Genomic DNA, 20,582 nt, shown 5'->3' on the forward strand with positions numbered 1-20,582 from the left:
TCTGTCGTAGCCGGCCGCGACCGGGAGACCCATGGGACGCCGCACAATTGGCCAGGGGTCGTTCAGGTTAGGGGAGAGTTTGGCCGGCAGTTTGTCCCATCGTGCTCTAAGCGACTCCTGTGGCGGGCCGGGTGCAATGCTGACCAGGTGGTTTCCTCTGACACATTGGTTGCGGCTGGCTTCTGGGTTAAGCAGGCATTGTGTCCAGAAGCAGTGCGGCTTGGCTGGGTTGTGTTTCGGAAGACGCACGGCTCTCGACCTTCGTCTCTCCTGAGTCCATAAGGGAGTTTCAGTGATGAGACAAGACTAATTACCAATTGGATACCACGAATATTGGGGAGAAAAAGGAGAGAAAAAAATGTAATCTGCACATGTAGGTAGGGGTAAAGTGACTATGCACTGATAAACAGTGAGTAGCAGCAGTGTAAAAACAAAGGGGGGGGGTCAATGTAAATAGTCCGGGTGGCCATTTGATTAATTGTTCATCATTCTTATGGCTTGGGGTAGAAGTTCTTAAGGGGCCTTTTGGACGTAGACTTGGCGCTCCGGTACCACTTGCCGTGCGGTAGCAGAGAGAACTGACTGGTATTTGACCATTTTTAGGGCTTTCCTCTGACAAAGCCTAGTTTATAGGTACTGGATGGTAGGAGGCTTGGCCCCAGTTACGTACTGAGCCATCTGTGTGGGCCTTACGGTCGGATGACAAGCAGTTGCCATACCAGGCGGTGATGCAACCGGTCAGGATGCTCTCGATGGTGCAGCTGTATAACTTTTTGAGGATCTGGGGACCCATGCCAAATCTTTTCAGTCTCCTGAGGAGGAAAAGGTGTTGTCGTGCCCTCTTCACAACTGTCTTGGTGTGCTTGGAACAAAGCGGAAAAGAGGTATTTGGAGTCCGACTCAGGAGGCGTGCACACCATCCACCGCTTCCGAATATATTACACGCTAATATTCAGTCTCTGGATAATAAAGTAGACTAGCTCAGGGCGAGGATCTCCTTCCAGAGAGACATCAGGTAACATTCTCTGTTTCATAGAATCATGACTTTCTCGGTATATACTGTGGTCCCGTCCATACAGCCAGCTGGGTCTCAGTACAGCGCAGACAGGTATGAAGAACTCTCCAGGAAGAAGAAAGGTGATGGTGTATGTTTCATGATTAACTACTCATGATGTGATTGTGATAACATACAGAAACTCAAGGCATTTTGTTCACCAGACCTATTACCTCCCAAAATAATTATTTTCTGTTATAGTCACAGCCATATATATTCCCCCTCAAGGCACTACACTGGAAACCATATATCCTGAGGCGAACATTTATTGTAGCTGGGAATTTTTAACAAAGCAAATTTGAGAAAAACTCTACGGAAGTTCTATCAACACATTGACTGTAGTACTCGCTCTGGAAAAACACTCAACCACTGATACCCCCATTTCGAAAGGATTTCTACAAGGCCCTCCCCCACCGTCCCTTCAGCTAATCAGATCACGACTCCATTTTGCTCCTCCCTTCCTATAGGCAGAAACTCGAACCGGAAGTAGCCGTGCTAAGGTCTATTCATTGCTGGTACCAGGAAGCACCAAGAATCCATGCTTCAAGATGGTTTTGATCACTGGGATATTCTGGGATATTCTCTGAGAATAACGGGAGTTGCAGCGATGAGACAAGACTAATTACCAATTGGATACCACGAAACTTGGGGAGAAAAAGGGGTAAAAAAAAAATACTATACTATTATTGACATATACACAGACACGGTGACTGAGTTCATCAGGAAGTATATAGGGGATGTTGTTCCCTCTGTGATGACTAAAACCTAACCAAACCAGAAACCGTGGATAGATGGCAGCATTTGTGCATAACTAAAAGCGCAAACCATTTAACCATGGCAAGGTGACTGGGAATATGGTTGAATACAAACAGTGTAGTTATTCCCTTCCGTAAGGTAATAATGCAACAGGCAACATGTCAGTACAGACACAAAGTGGAGTCACAACGGCTCAAACACAGCGCCTCTTCAACCTCAGGAGGCTGAAGAAATTCGGGTTGGCCCTTAAGACACTCACAAACTTTTACAGAAGCACAATTGAGAGCATCCTGCCGGGTTGTATCACTGCCTGGTACGGCAACTGCACCACCCACAACGGCAGGGCTCTCCAGAGGGTGCGGTCTGCCCAACGCATCACCGGTGGCACAGTGACTGTCCTCCAGGACACGTACAGCACCCGTTGTCATAGGAAGGCCAAAAAGATTGTCAAGGACATCAACTCCCAGGCCAACGCCTGTTCACCCCGCTATCATCCAGAAGGCGAGGTCAGTACAGGTGCATCAAAGCTGGGACTCAGAGACTGAAAAACAGCTTTTATCTCAAGGTCATTACTAGCCGGCTACCACCAAGTTACTCAACCATAGAGGCTGCTGCCCTATAGACATGGACTCATTGGTCACTTTAATAATGGATCACTAGTCACTTTAATGTTTACCTACTGATTTACTAATTTCATATGTACATACTATATTCTATTCTACTGTATTTTAGTCTATGCCAGTCCAAATATTTCTATATTTCTTCATTCCATTTTTTAAAACTTTTAGATTTGTGTGTATTGTTGTGAATTGTTAGATACTGCACTTTTGGAGCTAGGAACACAAGCATTTCTCTACACCCACAACAACATCTGCTAAATATGTGTATGTGACCCATACATTTTGATTTGATGATAGTTTGTTGGTGATGTGGACACCAAGGAATTTGAAACTCTCGACCCGCTCTACTACAGCCCCATCGATGTTAATGGGGTTCTGTTCGGCCAGCCTTTTCCTGTAGTCCACGATGAGCTCCTTTTGTCTTGCTCACATTGAGGGAGAGGTTGTTGTCCTGGCATCATACTGCCAGGTCTTTGACTTCCTCCCTATAGGCTGTCTCATCGCTGATCAAGCCTACCACTTTTGTGTCGTCAGCAAACTTAATGATGTTGTTGGAGTCGTGCATGGCCAAACAGTCATGGGTGAACAGGGAGTACAGGAGGGGACTAAGCACACCCCTGAGGGGCCCCAGTGTTGAGGATCAGCGTGGCAGATGTGTTGTTGCCTACCCTTACCAATCTGTTGTAGAGGGAGTCCCAGGGTCCTTAGCTTAGTGATGAGCTTTGTGGGCACTATGGTGTTGAATGCTGAGCTGTAGTCAATGAATAGCATTCTCACAGAGGTGTTCCTTTTGTCTAGGTGTGAAAGGTCAGTGTGGAGTGCGAATGAGATTGCATCATCTGTGGTTCTGTTGGGGCGGTATGCAAATTAGGGTGGGTCTAGGGTTTCCAGGATGATGGTGTTGATGTGAGTCATGACCAGCCTTTCAAAGCACTTCATTTACACAGGTTACCTTCGGGTACTTGGGCACAGGGACTATGGTGGTCTGCTTGAAACATGTAGGTACTACAGACTCGTTCAGGGACAGGTTGAAAATGTCAGTGAAGACACTTGCCAGTTGGTCAGCGCATGCTCTTGAGTACACGTCCTGGTAATCCATCTGGCCTAGACCTTGTGAACGTTGACCTGTTTAAAGGTCTTGCTTACATTGGCTACGGAGAGCGTGATCACACTGTTGTCCAGAACAGCTGATGCTTTCATGCATGCATCAGTGTTGATTGCCTCAAAGCAAGCATAAAAGGCATTTAGCTCGTCTGGTAGGCTCGCGTCACTGGGCAGCTCGCGGCTGGGTCTCCCTTTGTAGGCCATAATAGTTTTCAAGCCCTGCCACATCTGACGAGCGTCAGAGTCGGTGTAGTAAGATTCAATCTTAGTAATGTATTGACACTTTGCCTGTTTGATGGTTAGCTGAGGGCATAGCGGGATTTATTATAAGCGTCCAAATTAGTGTCCCGCTCCTTGAAAGCGGCAGCTCTAGCCTTTAGTTCGATGCGGATGTTGCCTGTAATCCATGGCTTCTGGTTGGGATATGTACGCACGGTCACTGTGGGGACAACATTGTGTACTTATTGAGGAAGCCGGTGACTGAGGAGGTATACTCCTCAATGCCATTGGATGAATCCCGGAACATATTCTAGTCCTGTAGCGTAGCGTCCGCATCATCTGATTACTTCCGTATTGAGCGAGTCACTGGTACTTCCTGCTTTCGTTTTTGCTTGTAAACAGGAATCAGGAGGATAGAATTATGGTCACATTTGCCAAATGGAGGGTGAGGGAGAACTTTGTATGAGTCTCTGTGTGGAGTAAAGGTGGTCTAAGAGTGTTTTTCCTCCTTTTTTTTGCACGTGACATTCTGGTAGAAATGAGGTAAAACGGATTTAAGTTTGCCTGCATTAATGTCTCCGGCCACTAGGAGCACAACTTCTGCATGAGCATTTTCTTGTTTGCTTATGGCCTTATACAGCTCGTTGGGTGTGATCTTAGTGCCCTTGTCAGTTTGTGGTGGTTAATAGACTGCTACGGAAAATATAGATTACACTCTTGGTAGATAGTGTGGTCTACAGTTTATTATGAGGTAATCTACCTGAGGCGAGCAATACCTTGAGACCTCCTTAGTTTTAGACATCACGCACCAGCTGTTATTGACAAAGAGACACACACCCCCACCCCTCGTCTTACTGGGCATCCCCACCCCTCGTCTTACTGGGCAACCCCACCGTCTTTCTAGACGTAGCTGTTCTGTCCTGCCGAAACACGGAAAACCCAGCCAACTGTATATTATCCGTGTCGTCGTTGTTCAGCCACGACTTGGTGAAACATAAGATATTACAGTTTTTAATGTCCCGTTGGTAAGATAGTCTCGAGCGGAGATCATCCAGTTTATTTTCCAGTGATTGCACATTGGCCAATAGAACGAATCGTAGAGGCACGTTACCCACTCGCCGATGAATTCTCACAAGGCACTCCGATCTCCGCCCCCTGTATTTCCGTCTTTTCTTCACGCAAATGACGGGGATTTGGGCCTGGTCTCGGAGAAGCAGTAAATCCTTCACGTCGGACTCATTAAAGAACAAATCTTGTCCAGTTCGAGGTTAGTAATCACTGTTCTGATATCCAGAAGCTCTTTTCGGTCATAACAGATGGTAGAGGCAACATTAAGTACAACATAATGTGAAAAAAACTCACAAAATAACACCGTTGGTTAGGAGCCCATAAAATGGCAGCCGTCTCCCTCCATGCGCCATTGTCTTTTCCAAAAGTAGTCTGGAGTTCTTCACCCCTAGTGGCACGGGAGATATTTTGATAGAAGTGAGGTACGGCGGTTTTAAGTCTCCCTGCATTAGTCTCCGCCCACCAGAAACGGTGCCTCTCGGTAAGCGGTTTCTTGTTTATGACCACATGCAGTTTGTTAAGTGCCAGAGTGGTGTGTTGGCATGTAGAGGAATGTAGACAGCCGTGACATTTATGGATGAATATTCTCTTGGTAGATAAAAAGTTCTATATGTCTGTGAAGACACCAGCCAGCTTTGCATGCTTTGAGAACGCGCCCTGGTATCCCATCTAGCCCGGCGGTCTTGTGATTGCTAACCTTTTTGCTTACATTGTGATCTCGCTCTCCATGGCCATCGTTATCTGGTGCCATTTGGGATGGAGGCTGAGCCTCGTCCATTCCAGAACCTCCTGGGGTTGTGTAGACACAAGGTGGTCCAAGGGCCAAGGGGGCATGTTGAGGTTTAGACCTGGATTTACTATGAAAACAGCAGTGGATATATTCTAACCTTTTGAGTTATTTATCAGCTACAAGACCAACAGGCTGAGGCAGAGGCATAATCAACTCCCAGTCCAATTCTGGGACAGTTAATACTCCTATTAAAGCCTGGCTTTCTGCTTTGTTAGCACGCACAATAGATGCCTTCACAATGTTTTCTAGCAGGTTTTTTTTTTAAATTATTCATGTTTTGACTAGACCTGTTTTCTCAAGCAACCAAACAAGCTGAATAACCTTTTTTTGTGTGTGTGATTTAATTTTAAACTAAGATTTATCAGTTTGACTGGCAAGTCTGGCAAAAAATGATCCTCTGCTGAAAATGTGGATTTTCAGGGTGACATAGACTAAAATAGCTTCAATACAGTGGGCAATAAATCATGTCAGATTATAAAGACGAAGCATATTTAATGACAGCTATGGGGCTATGTGTAACTGGGGCTACAGCTAACTGGGGCTATGGGGCTACAGCTAACTGGGGCTATGTGTAACTGGGGCTACAGCTAACTGGGGCTATGGGGCTACAGCTAACTGGGGCTATGTGTAACTGGGGCTGTGTAACTGGGGCTATGGGGCTACAGCTAACTGGGGCTATGGGGCTACAGCTAACTGGGGCTACAGCTAACTGGGGCTATGGGACTACAGCTAACTGAGGCTACAGCTAACTGGGGCTATGGGGCTACAGCTAACTGGGGCTACAGCTAACTGGGGCTATGGGACTACAGCTAACTGAGGCTACAGCTAACTGGGGCTATGGGGCTACAGCTAACTGGGGCTACAGCTAACTGGGGCTATGGGACTACAGCTAACTGGGGCTACAGCTAACTGGGGCTATGGGGCTACAGCTAACTGGGGCAACAGCTAACTGGGGCTATGTGTAACTGGGGCTGTGTAACTGGGGCTATGGGGCTACAGCTAACTGGGGCTATGGGGCTACAACTAACTGGGGCTACAGCTAACTGGGGCTATGGGACTACATCTAACTGGGGCTATGGGGCTACAGCTAACTGGGGCTATGGGGCTACAGCTAACTGGGGCTACAGCTAACTGGGGCTATGTGTAACTGGGGCTGTGTAACTGGGGCTATGGGGCTACAGCTAACTGGGGCTATGGGGCTACAGCTAACTGGGGCTACAGCTAACTGGGGCTATGGGACTACAGAAACTAACAAACTTAACTGGGGCACAGCTAACTGGGGCTATGGGGCTACAGCTAACTGGGGCTATGGGGCTGAAACAGTTAACTGGGGAAACAGTTAACTGGGGCTATGGGACTGGATAATCACAGCTAACTGGGGCTAACAAGCTAACTGGGGCTATGGGGCTGATTACAGCAAACACTGGGGCATGTACAGCTAACTGGCTGATGCTATGTGTAACTGGGCTGATCAATGACTGGGGCTATGGGGCTGATCAGCTAACTGCTGGGCTGACTGGGGCTAACTGTACACCAGCTGGGGCTAGCCAGCTCAAACTGGGGCTACTGGGACTACATCTAGCCAGCTGGGGCTATGGGGCTGATCAAGACTGTAACTGGGTACAGCCAGCTATGGGGCTGATCAGCTACAGCCAGCTGGGGCAGCCAGATCTAACTGTGGGATCAATGCTATGTGTAACTGGGGCTGTGTAACTGGGGCTGATCAATGACTGGGCTACAGCTAACTGGGGCTATGGGGCTGATCAACTAACTGGGGCTACAGCCAGCTGGGGCTATGGGACTGATCAGCTAACTGGGGCTACAGCCAATCTGGGCCAGCTGATGGGGCTACAGCGATACTGTACAGCCACTGGGGCTACTGTACAGGGCTGATCAATAACTGTGGGGCTGATCAATGGGCCAGCTGATCAAGACTAACTGGGGCTATGGGGCTGATCAATGACTTTTCAAGTGTAAGTTGCTGATTATGATCTGTCTTCATTGCAGCCAGCTGATCATCTGTACAGCCAGCTGAAACACAGTCAGCCACTGATCAACACTGTATGGGATCAAATAGCAGTGGGGCAATCAAACCTTAATGGAGGAGAAAATAGTTATTTTACATGGTGAAATAGTTATTTTACATGCCAGCTGATCAATGAGTTATTTTGATCATGACTGAAGCCAGTTATTTTACAGCCAGCTGCAACTACAGCCAGTTGTATCCCTGGATAATCATTCATTACTGAACTGTTATCAGTGTATTGTGTAGAAACTAACAAACTAATTCAAATGGTTGATAACACAGGTGTTGCTTATGATTACTCACTCTGTCAAACATGACAAACACAGAAGAGGGATTGGTCTTTACATGTACCTGTCGGCATAATTGTCTTGCGCTGATGACTGTACTGCCAGCTGATCAATGACTGTACAGCCAGCTGATCAATAACTGTACAGCCAGCTGATCAATGACTGTACTGCCAGCTGATCAATGACTGTACAGCCAGCTGATCAATGACTGTACAGCCAGCTGATCAATAACTGTACAGCCAGCTGATCAATGACTGTACAGCCAGCTGATCAATGACTGTACAGCCAGCTGATCAATGACTGTACAGCCAGCTGATCAATGACTGTACAGCCAGCTGATCAATGACTGTACAGCCAGCTGATCAATGACTGTACAGCCAGCTGATCAATGACTGTACAGCCAGCTGATCAATAACTGTACAGCCAGCTGATCAATGACTGTACAGCCAGCTGATCAATGACTGTACAGCCAGCTGATCAATGACTGTACTGCCAGCTGATCAATGACTGTACAGCCAGCTGATCAGCTGTACAGCCAGCTGATTGATGACTGATCAATGACAGTAGCCCTTCAAGTTTACAGCCAGCTGATTGACTGTACAGCCAGTAACCTTCCAGTTTACAGTAAGCTGATTGACTGTAGCCAGCTGTAACCTTCCAGTTTACAGTAGCTGCCAGCTGATTGATGACTGTACAGTAACCTTCCAGTTTACAGTAAGCATTGACTGTACAGTAACCTTCCAGTTTACAGTAAGCATTGACTGTACAGTAACCTTCCAGTTTACAGTAAGCATTGACTGTACAGTAACCTTCCAGTTTACAGTAAGCATTGCAGTTTGATTCCAGTTTATTGAGAATGTTGATTAGGCAACATGCTAACTTTTTGAATTGACTATGTTAATTAATATCAAGGAGCCACTGAAGTAAAAGTTATTTCTATTGTAATTTGTCACTTCGATTTCTAAACGTCTTGTTTTTAGTACAAACACATTTCTTTGAGCACAGACACCTCTACCTCCGTCTCCCCGGTAACCATTGTGTCTGAGCCTTGTGGCCTGCTGAGAGGAGATAATTAAAGGAAGTGCCGATTTCAATATTACATAATATTCCAGACAGTTCCATAACCTTCATTACGGAGACACGTGCTGAGGAGACGTTTGGCTGGACACTGTGTGTGTGTTTTTTGTTTTTACCAGAAGTACACACAAGGATAGTAAATCAAAGGAAAATTCAGACAAGTGGGGACATTTCACCGGGTCCCAAAGGAGAAAAAAAGAAGCTATTTTAGGCTTTAAAAAAATGTAAAAAAACATTTAGGCTTTTATTTTAGGTTAGAATTAGATTTAGGAGTTAGGGAAAATAGAATTTTGAATGGGAATCAATTTTTTGGTCCACACAAGGATAGCAAAACAAACGTGTGTGTGTGTGTGTGTGTGTGTGTCGGACACTGCTGGACCTCCATAATACAGTCTAAACATACAAGTGAACAGTCTGTCTTCCTAAACAAATAAAAAAGCTTGGCTTAATTTCCGACTAGCTCAACCTTATTTACACAGCCAGTACAGCCCAATAGAGTTGAAAGCGAGAGGCAGATCTCAGACCTAACATAGTTTTCCTTCCTACTGCTGTCTATTGTGATGAATGAAGATGAAAAGGCTCAGCTTCACAATATAATCATGATCAAAGACAAGACTGCTGTCTGATCTGAACCACATCCTCTCTCATTAGACAGACAACTCATCTCTCTCTCTCCCTCCCTCCCTCCCTCCCCCTCCCTCCCTCCCCCTCCCTCCCTCCCTCCCTCCCTCCCTCCCTAGCCAAGGGAGTGGGCTCACTCACAATTTTGCCTAAGAACACAGCCATGAATAAAGAATGGTACGAACACATCCTCCAAGAGAAACTTCTCCCAACCATCCAGGAAAGTTTTGGTGACGAACAATGCCTTTTCCAGCATGATGGAGCACCTTGTCATAAGGCAAAAGTGATAACTAAGTGGCTCGGGGAACAAAACATTGATATTTTGGGTCCATGGCCAGGAAACTCCCCAGACCTTAATCCCATTGAGAACTTGTGGTCAATCCTCAAGAGACGGGTGGACAAACCCCAAGCATTGATTATGCAAGAATGGGCTGCCATCAGGCTGGATGTGGCCCAGTAGTTAATTGACAGCATGCCATGGCGGATTGCAGAGGTCTTGAAAAAGAAGGGTCACCAATGAAAATATTGACTCTTTGCATCAACTTCATGTAATTGTCAATAAAAGCCTTTGACACTTATGAAATACTTGTAATTATACTTCAGCATTTTGCTACACTCGCATTAACATCGGCTAACCATGTGTATGTGACAAATAAAATTGGATTTGATATTCCATAGAAACATCTGACAAAAATATCTAAGGCAGCAGACTTTGTGAAAATGTATATTAGTGACAGTGAAAACTTTTTGCCACAACTGTACAATACAGTATATGCATATGAGACGAGAATTGCAAAATGTAAACATTATTAAATTGACAAGTGTTCTGTTATTAAAGTGGCCAATGATTTCAAGTTTGTATCTATAAGGGCAGCAGTGTCTAATATGCTGCAGGCATTTGAATGGGGTCCCAGAGGTTCTGTTATTAAAGTGGACATTTGAATGGGGTCCCAGAGGTTCTGTTATTAAAGTGGACATTTGAATGGGGTCCCAGAGGTTCTGTTATTAAAGTGGACATTTGAATGGGGTCCCAGAGGTTCTGTTATTAAAGTGGACATTTGAATGGGGTCCCAGAGGTTCTGTTATTAAAGTGGTGGGGGACATTTGAATGGGGTCCCAGAGGTTCTGTTATTAAAGTGGACATTTGAATGGGGTCCCAGAGGTTCTGTTATTAAAGTGGACATTTGAATGGGGTCCCAGAGGTTCTGTTATTAAAGTGGACATTTGAATGGGGTCCCAGAGGCTGGGCAGGAAATGTCTCTGTCATCAGTTATATGAAAATGGTGCCAATTTTGTACTGTCTCTATGTATGTTCATATTTATTTTACAGGTATAAGAAAGGTAAATTATTGTAATAAGTCGTTTATAATTTGATTGTTACCATATTAAGAAAGAATTTAAATCATTTCAAGCACTATTCCCCTACTTTTGTTGAATGAGGGAAAAATATAATTTTTCATATAAAAAATAATAATAATAATAATATTTGTCCTCAAAAGTGACTAAATAACCTTTTGGGTTAAAGTCAGCAGGCATTTGAATGGCATCGCTGTGGTCGTCAGGCACAACTTTCTCGGGTCGTCAGTGACATGTAGTGGTGTCAAATGTGTCCTGTCATTAAATATGATTATATCTGTTTTACAGGAATAATGAAGGAAAATAATGTTATATTAGGCATTTAATCATTTGACTGTTACTAAAATAAATAAAAAAAGGTGCAATATCCAGGAATCACTTTTCTATTTGCTGATTGCAAAAATTCAAATAGTTTGCCTAATTTTAGTTTATTGTGACAAACCAAAACATTGCAAAGTGTAGAGAATAATTGTACCCTCTGAACCGTTGTGAAATACAGTATATTGTCAATAGCCTAAAATATTTTTATTTTATTTTATTTTTTTACCTAACGTAAAATATATATAATTTTTAAACTAAACTTATGGGAAAGCATAGAAATAGAGAACATAGAACATATTTACCGGTTCCTAGACTGGCTTTCAATGAGAGTGACAGATCGAAAACACAAATTTCTACGTGAATTTGGTCAGGTCGTCCAAAAAGGTCACCTATCGCAGCTTTAAAAACAATTATTTCAAATAATTTCCACAACTTTTGTTGAATAGAAACGACATCATATGTTAGATTTCATATGTTCATCATATTTGTACTATGTACTATGTGAGTGAATACACCTCAGCAGTTTCTAACTATTTCTACCAGAAAGGTGAAATGGGAATCACTAGAAAAATGTATAACCTTTGGGTATGTCTATTTAGGAGGAAATCTATATTGTAGGTTATATTTACACTTGAACAAACTCAACAGAATGTCATGGTGAAACAGTGAGGAAGAGGGTGTGTGTGTGTGTGTGTGTGTGTGTGTGAGAGAGAGAGAACAGGTCACAGGGAAAGATAGCAGGTCACAGGGAAAGGTTAAATCAGTAGAATGAAAGAGAGAGAAAAAGCAAGAATGAGAGCAAGAGAATGAGAGAGAGAATAAGAGAGAGAAAGCAAGGAGAGAGAAAACGAGAATGAGAGAGCGAGAGGAGAGAAAACGAGAGAGCCAGAGAGCCAGAGAGCCAGCCAGAGAGCCAGGGAGAGAGAGAGAGAGAGAGAGAGAGGACGGAGAGAGAGAGACAGAGAGAGAGAGGACGGAGAGAGAGACAGAGAGAGAGGGAGAGAGGACATAGCAGCATGAGGTTGACCTCTCTCAAAGCAGAACAGAGCAGCGGTACGTAGCAGTCAGAAAGACACACCTTGGATATGTCCTACATGGTACCCTATCCCCTATGGGCCCTGGTCAACAGTAGTGCACCCTATCCCCTATGGGTCCTGGTCAAAAGTAGTGCACTACATTGGGAATAGGGTGCCATTTGGGATGCAAAACCATTTCTGTACCTAGAGGGTGTAGCCACTAGCCGACCAACAGGAGAGCGATAAGCTCAGTGAAGTACTGAAAAGACAAACACAATATTCTCTAAATCCAAACCATGTCCATTCTTTTTTTTGTGAGACGACATGAACGAATAATACAAGTGTTTGGAACTTCTGTTGACATTACCTCAATTACCTCGACTAACCGGTGGGCCCACGTTGACTCTAACAGGGAATCCTTTGTATATAACCTGACTACCTGAACGTAAAGTAGCACTCCAGTCTCCTGTTCACCTGATTGACCTTTAAACCCATATACAGGTTGAAAAAAAACACAACTCAAAACATGGTCCAGGTACAGTTGAAGTCGGAAGTTTAGCCAAATACATTTAAACTCAGTTTTTCACCATTTCTGACAGCAAAGCACCCCCACAACATGATGTTGCCACCCCCTGTGCTTCACGGTTGGGATGGTGTTCTTCGGCTTGCCTTTTTCCTCCAAACATAACGATGGTCATTATGGCCAAACTGTTCTATTTTTGTTTCATCAGACCAGAGGACATTTCTCCAAAATGTACGATCTTTGTCCCCATGTGCAGTTGCAAACCTTAACCTTTTATTATGGTTTTGGAGCAGTGGCTTCTTCCTTGCTGAGCGACCTTTCAGGTTATGTCGATATAGGACTCGTTTTACTGTGGATATAGATACTTTTGTACCCGTTTCCTCCAGTATCTTCACAAGGTCCTTTGCTGTTGTTCTGGGATTGATTTGCACTTTTCCCACCAAAGTACGTTCATCTCTAGGAGACAGAATGCGTCTCCTTCCTGAGTGGTATGACGGCTGCGTGTTCCCATGGTGTTTATACTGGCGTACTATTGGTTGTACAGATGAAGGTGGTACCTTCAGGCGTTTGGAAATTGCTCCCAAGGATGAACCAGACTTGTGGAGGTCTACAATTTTTTTGTCTGATTTCTTTTGATTTTTCCATGATGTCAAGCAAAGAGGCACTGAGTTTGAAGGTAGGCCTTGAAATACATCCACAGGTACACCTCCAATTGACTCAAATGATGTCACTTAACCTATCAGAAGCTTCTAAAGCCATGACATCATTTTCTGGAATTTTCGAGGCTGTTTAAAGGCACAGTCAACTTAGTGTATGTAAATTTCTGACCCACTGGAATTGTGATACAGTGAATTTTAAGTGAAATAATCCATCTGTAAACAATTGTTGGAAAAATGACTTGTGTCATGCACAAAGTAGATGTCCTAACCGACTTGCCAAAACTACAGTTTGTTAACAAGAAATTTGTGGAGTGGTTTGAAAAACGAGTTTTTAAATGACTCCAAACTAAGTGTATGTAAACTTCCCACTTCAACTGTATGTCATGACATCACCAGTGGGACTTTCGTCTTTAGTTCTCTATTGTTCCTCAACGGGGGAGGGGGGCGATGACATCACCGGGTCCCATCAGACCCACTCTTTGAATGCCCAAATGTCAGGCCTGCAGTTGCTTTTATTTGGCCCCCCAAGTATTCTGAGCAAAAATAAATAAATAATAATAATAAACTTTTCATTGTTGGACAGTAGAAGAATGTAAAAACAACAGAAAAATCAGCTCCACGTGATTTTTAATTTAAGAAATCTGTTTCCTGCACTTCCACGCATTATATAGACACGTGATCGTAAAAACAAGGTTTGAAATTATTATATTTTAGTCTAACATTATATCCGTTTGGGCTTTCGTGCGGTCAATTTGCCGTCTACAAATGATTTGTAATTATGTTCCGTGAGTCCTGTTGATAATGAGGCCTGTTGATAATGAGGCCTGTTGATAATGAGGCCTGTTGATAATGAGGCCTGTTGATAATGAGGCCTGTTGATAATGAGGCCTGTTGATAATGAGTCCTGTTGATAATGAGTCCTGTTGATAATGAGGCCTGTTGATAATGAGTCCTGTTGATAATGAGGCCTGTTGATAATGAGGCCTGTTGATAATGAGGCCTGTTGATAATGAGTCCTGTTGATAATGAGTCCTGTTGATAATGAGTCCTGTTGATAATGAGGCCTGTTGATAATGAGTCCTGTTGATAATGAGGCCTGTTGATAATGAGTCCTGTTGATAATGAGTCCTGTTGATAATGAGGCCTGTTGATAATGAGTCCTGTTGATAATCCCTGCCCTAGTCCAGGAGTAAAGTGGTTGGATTTTCTCAGAGAGGCCTAGATCACAAGATTTTGCACTAATGTTGTCTTCGTGTGAATTCTTTTTGTTTTGTTATGATGAATTAACATTCCTCCCTTATCATTGTTTGTTTTATTAAAACTAGCTGTCATTACATATAGTGTGTAGGGGTGCCTAGGCGTTCTGACAGTTTGACCATTAAACATGTTTCTACATAATAAACATTGTGGGGTTTCTATATAAAACACACACACACCCACACACCCACACACAAACTCCCTTTCCCATAAAGATTAATGGTGTTTTTTTCCAGATTGTTTAATATCTTTGCACCCCCGCCTCCCAGCTTCTATGAAATCGTTTTTTAATGCTGACATACTGTATATTAACCCTGAGTTTTCACATCTGAGAAGAGGGCCATGTTCAGCATGAAGAAAACATTTTTTTGGAAAAGTAGTGAAAAACAAGGAGACACTATCTGAAATAGTCTGATAAGAAAACAATATTTTTTTCTGGTTTACAACCACGGACCATAAGCCAGTTGTATGGCTCGTACCCCAACACTGTTTATGAGTGTGACACGATGGCTCGTACCCCAACACTGTTTATGAGTGTGACACGATGGCTCGTACCCCAACACTGTTTATGAGTGTGACACGATGGCTCGTACCCCAACACTGTTTATGAGTGTGACACGATGGCTCGTACCCCAACACTGTTTATGAGTGTGACACGATGGCTCGTACCCCAACACTGTTTATGAGTCTGACACGATGGCTCGTACCCCAACACTGTTTATGAGTTATGACACGATGGCTCGTACCCCAACACTGTTTATGAGTGTGACACGATGGCTCGTACCCCAACACTGTTTATGAGTGTGCCACGATGGCACGTACCCCAACACTGTTTATGAGTGTGACACGATGGCTCGTACCCCAACACTGTTTATGAGTTATGACACGATGGCTCGTACCCCAACACTGTTTATGAGTGTGACACGATGGCTCGTACCCCAACACTGTTTATGAGTGTGACACGATGGCTCGTACCCCAACACTGTTTATGAGTGTGACACGATGGCTCGTACCCCAACACTGTTTATGAGTGTGCCACGATGGCTCGTACCCCAACACTGTTTATGAGTGTGACACGATGGCTCGTACCCCAACACTGTTTATGAGTGTGACACGATGGCTCGTACCCCAACACTGTTTATGAGTGTGACACGATGGCTCGTACCCCAACACTGTTTATGAGTGTGACACGATGGCTCGTACCCCAACACTGTTTATGAGTTATGACACCATGGTAGTAAATGATGTGTCCGTGTTTGTTTCATATGTGATTGTAATTAAAGCTCTAAGACACTCGGCAGTGGAAGGGTCCCAATGCTGCCAGCACACAAACAGTAATCAGACCCTCTTCATCCACTACACTTCATCATCCAGACATGACACACACACAGCACATTCCTGTTGTAAGCACCTGGAGTTTGAGCTGGACCACCTGGTCTGGGTGTGTGTGTGTATGTACCATAGGGTTTAGGATTTGCAATAACGGCCAATCCACAGAACTAATCTGTATCTAAAGGGACCTACCGCAGTCCTACCCTGTTCCCTGTGAGAACCCTGAAATAAACTCAGGCTCACAGTGGATTTGGAGTTCCGGAGTTCCTGTGTTCCTTAGTTCCTGTGTTCCTGAGTTCCAGTGTTCCGGAGTTCCGGAGTTCCGGAGTTCCTGTGTTCCTTAGTTCCTGTGTTCCTGAGTTCCTGTGTTCCTTAGTTACTGAGTTCCTGAGTTCCAGTGTTCCTGAGTTCCTGAGTTCCAGTGTTCCTGAGTTCCTGTGTTCCTGAGTTCCACAGAGTCTGACAGCCGTTCTCCATACCAACTCCTCTTTGTATCATATATCAGACACATCAGAGAGGGTCAGTTTCCATTGTTACAACACGTACACAATGACAAGTAGTACTGTAAGCTGCCAATGCTGGCTCTAGAGAACAGCTCTGATGATAAATTATATTTCAATAGAAATATATCCATAGTTGTTGTTAATATTAGCTTCAGACATTCAACTTATTTATGAAGGGAATTACATTCACACATTGTTCCACTTTTCTCAAGGGGCCTCGATGTTATGCCATGAAAAACGTATCATCACCAGCCTGCAAAATGTTGACACTTAGCATGATGGACGCAATGTACTGGTTCTCTCCATAGCCTAGACCTCGTAAAAAGCACCAAACTGGGATTCATCAGAACAAGGCAATGTTTTTACAATTCCCCCATTGTCCAAGTGTGTTTTATTCCTTAGCCCACTGCAACTATATTATCTTTCTTTCTTGTTTTTTTATTTGCTGAAATAATCTGAAATCTAAAGTTGTTGGCTACCACACCCAATTTGCGTTAAGGTACGGATGACTTGTGCATTCTTTGAGCGCCAATTTTGCCCTGGACTGTCACAGCTGACTAATTGTAGCCTGTCTGTTGCTCTGCACAATTTGTCCTCTTTCATCAATGACATGTTTCTCGACCACTGGCCTGCTGCTGTTGGCTGGATGTCGTTCAGGTGGTGGACCAGTCTTGATACACACACACGGGAAACTGTGTGAGCGTTACAACCCCCAGCAGCGTTGCAGTTCTTGACACAAACCGGTGCTTCTGGCACCTACTACCATACCCCGTTCAAAGGCACTTCAATATTTAGTCTTTCCCCATTCACCCTCTGAATGACACACAGACACAATCCATGTCTCAATTGTCCCAAGGCAAAACTAAAAAAACTTCTTTAACCCATCTTCCTCCCCCTTCATCTACACTGACTGAAGTGGATTTAACAAGTGCCATCAATAAGGGATCAGTCTATGTCATGGAAAGAGGCATTCCTAATGTTTTGTACACTCAGTGTATTTGTTAATATTGCAGACTCAATGAGTCATGGAGACATTTCTTTGTTCTCTCTTTCTATGAAATCAGTCTTACTACAGTCTGCTGCAGGTTTGGCAATACTTTGTTTCAGTATGACTAACTGAATTTATGCAAGTTACCCTGGCAATACAAAAGGAGAACCCTCAATTCATGTATTTCCTTTTTCAGTGAATAACAACACAGGAAACTCTAATGAATTCAGACGTTCAGTAAAAAGTGGGGAGGCAGGTAGCCTAGTGGCTAACCAGGTAGCCAGGTAGCTAGTGGCTAACCAGGTAGCCAGGTAGCCTAGTGGCTAACCAGGTAGCCAGGTAGCTAGTGGCTAACCAGGTAGCCAGGTAGCTAGTGGCTAACCAGGTAGCTAGTGGCTAACCAGGTAGCCAGGTAGCCTAGTGGCTAACCAGGTAGCCAGGTAGCCTAGTGGCTAACCAGGTAGCCAGGTAGCTAGTGGCTAACCAGGTAGCCAGGTAGCTAGTGGCTAACCAGGTAGCCAGGTAGCTAGTGGCTAACCAGGTAGCCTAGTGGCTAACCAGGTAGCCTAGTGGCTAACCAGGTAGCCTAGTGGCTAACCAGGTAGCCAGGTAGCCTAGTGGCTAACCAGGTAGCCAGGTAGCCTAGTGGCTAACCAGGTAGCCAGGTAGCTAGTGGCTAACCAGGTAGCCAGGTAGCTAGTGGCTAACCAGGTAGCCAGGTAGCCTAGTGGCTAACCAGGTAGCCAGGTAGCCTAGTGGCTAACCAGGTTGCCCAGCCCGGCGGAGATACAATCTTCGGCAAAGTCATTCGCAAGGAGATTCCTGCAAAAATATTAGTTGAAGATGAATTCAGTTGGGCCAGTAACCGAAAGGTTGCTAGTTCGAATCCCCCGAGCTGACAAGGTAAAAGAATCTGTCGTTCTGCCTCCTGAACAAGGCAGTTAAACCCACTGTTCGTAGGCCCGCCATTGTAAATGAAGAAATTGTTCTTAACTGACTTGACTAGTTAAATAAAAGGTCAAATAAAACATTTAAAAAGTGTCTGGCTCAGAAAAACAACAGTTAAGTTTTTATCTATAATGGGCTTAAAAAGTGAACCAAAAAAAGACATTCCACCTGTTACACATTCCAAGTTTGACACATTATCATCAGATGGAAGGGATCGGAATGTTCAACAAGTTAAAGAGCAAATAGCCTAGCGAGCCTAGTCCATAATATTTGGATATTCATGTTATTATTACGCACCAAAAAAAAAATAAAAAAAAAATGGGGTAGTAAAATCATAGATCACCTCTTTGTGACAGCCTATGACACAAATGGCACCCTATTCCCTATATAGTACACTACTTTTGACTAGGGCTCTGGTGAAACGAAGTGCACTATGTAGGGAATAGGGTTCCATTTGTGCCCATAGGGCTCTGGTCAAACGAAGTGCACTACATTATGTAGGGAATAGGGTTCCATTTGTGCCCATAGGGCTCTGGTCAAACGAAGTGCACTACATTATGTAGGGAATAGGGTTCCATTTGGGACATGACCCTAGTCAAAAGTAGTGCGTTATATATATATACATATTTTTTTTAACCTTTATTTAACTAGGCAAGTCAGTTAAGAACAAATTTAACAAACATATTTTACAATGATGGTCTATTATGCAAGGTTTAGGATGCTATTTGGGACAGAGACACACTGATGTCAGAGCAGATGTTGGGACATTAGTCATTAACACCATTTAGTGGTCACAGATAGCGACCGCACACACACACACACAGTAGATCATAGATACCCACAAACATAGTTTGACAAACACAAGAGCACTCACTTACACAGACCAGAAAAAGAGAGAAGACATTCCAGGAATAGTTGTTGCCAGGTACTGAAGCAATGTTCTGAACAATCCACCCACTGGGCACAGACGTCAATTCAGCGTCTATTCCAAGTTGGTTCCACGTAATTTCATTGACGTGGAAACAACATTGATTCAGCCAGTGTTCCCGGTATTTTCTTACATGATCATGTGATCTTTACAATTGTCCTTAGAACCTCTTACAGATCCACCCTTTTTCCCCCATTTTTTTGGGCCTAAAATAACAAAGTAACTTCTGTAGCTCTGGCCCTGAAGCAAGGATATGAATATTCTTGATACCATTTGAAAGGAAACACTTTGAAGTTTGTGGAAATGTGAAAAGGAATGTCGGAGAATATAACACAAAGAAAATGTTTTTAATGTTTTTTTGTATATGATCTTTAAAACGCAAGAGAAAGACCATAATGTATTATTACAGCCCAGGTGCAATTTAGATTTCGTCCATTAGATGGCAGCAGTGTATGTGCAACGTTTTAGACTGATCCAATGAATCATTGCATTTCTGTTAAATTATTAAAAGACTGCCCAAATGTGCCTATTTGGTTTATTATTAACTTAAAGTTCAAAACTGTGCACTCTCCTCAAACAATAGCATGTCATTCTTTCACTGTAATAGCTACTGTAAATTGGACAGTGCAGTTAGATGAACAAGAAATTAAGCTTTCTGCCAATATCAGATATGTCTATGTCCTGGGAAATGTTCTTGTTACTTACAACCTCATGCTAATCGCATTAGCCTACGTTAGCTCAACGGTCCCGTGGAAGGGGCACCGATCTGTAAACCGGGAGATCCTTAAGAGGTGTTATAAGGAATGTGAAATGATTTGTACTTTTAAATTTGATACGTATGCAGAGGTGGAAAAAGTACTCAATTGTCATACTTGAGTAAAAGTAAAGATACCTTAATATAAAATGACTCAAGTAAAAGTAACCCAGTAAAATACTACTTGAGTAAAATACTACTTGAGTAAAATACTACTTGAGTAAAATACTACTTGAGTAAAAGTCTAAAAGTATCAGATTTAAATGTACTTAAAAGTACAGAGGTGGAAAAAGTACTCAAATGTCATACTTCAGTAAAAGTAAATGCTATACATCAAATTCCTGATATAAATCACACCAGACGGCACCATTTCAT

At 43.5% G+C, this 20,582-nt stretch overlaps 1 protein-coding gene across 1 annotated transcript in view; it reads right to left on the reverse strand.

The window, feature by feature from the left end:
* The window catches only part of LOC115124702 (solute carrier organic anion transporter family member 2A1-like), a 115,032-nt gene that overhangs the window by 91,687 nt on the left and 2,763 nt on the right, over positions 1-20,582 (reverse strand). The window lies entirely within an intron of this gene.

This window comes from Oncorhynchus nerka, linkage group LG25, assembly GCF_034236695.1.
Source record: "Oncorhynchus nerka isolate Pitt River linkage group LG25, Oner_Uvic_2.0, whole genome shotgun sequence".
In the NCBI taxonomy this organism is placed as follows: Eukaryota; Metazoa; Chordata; class Actinopteri; order Salmoniformes; family Salmonidae; genus Oncorhynchus; species Oncorhynchus nerka.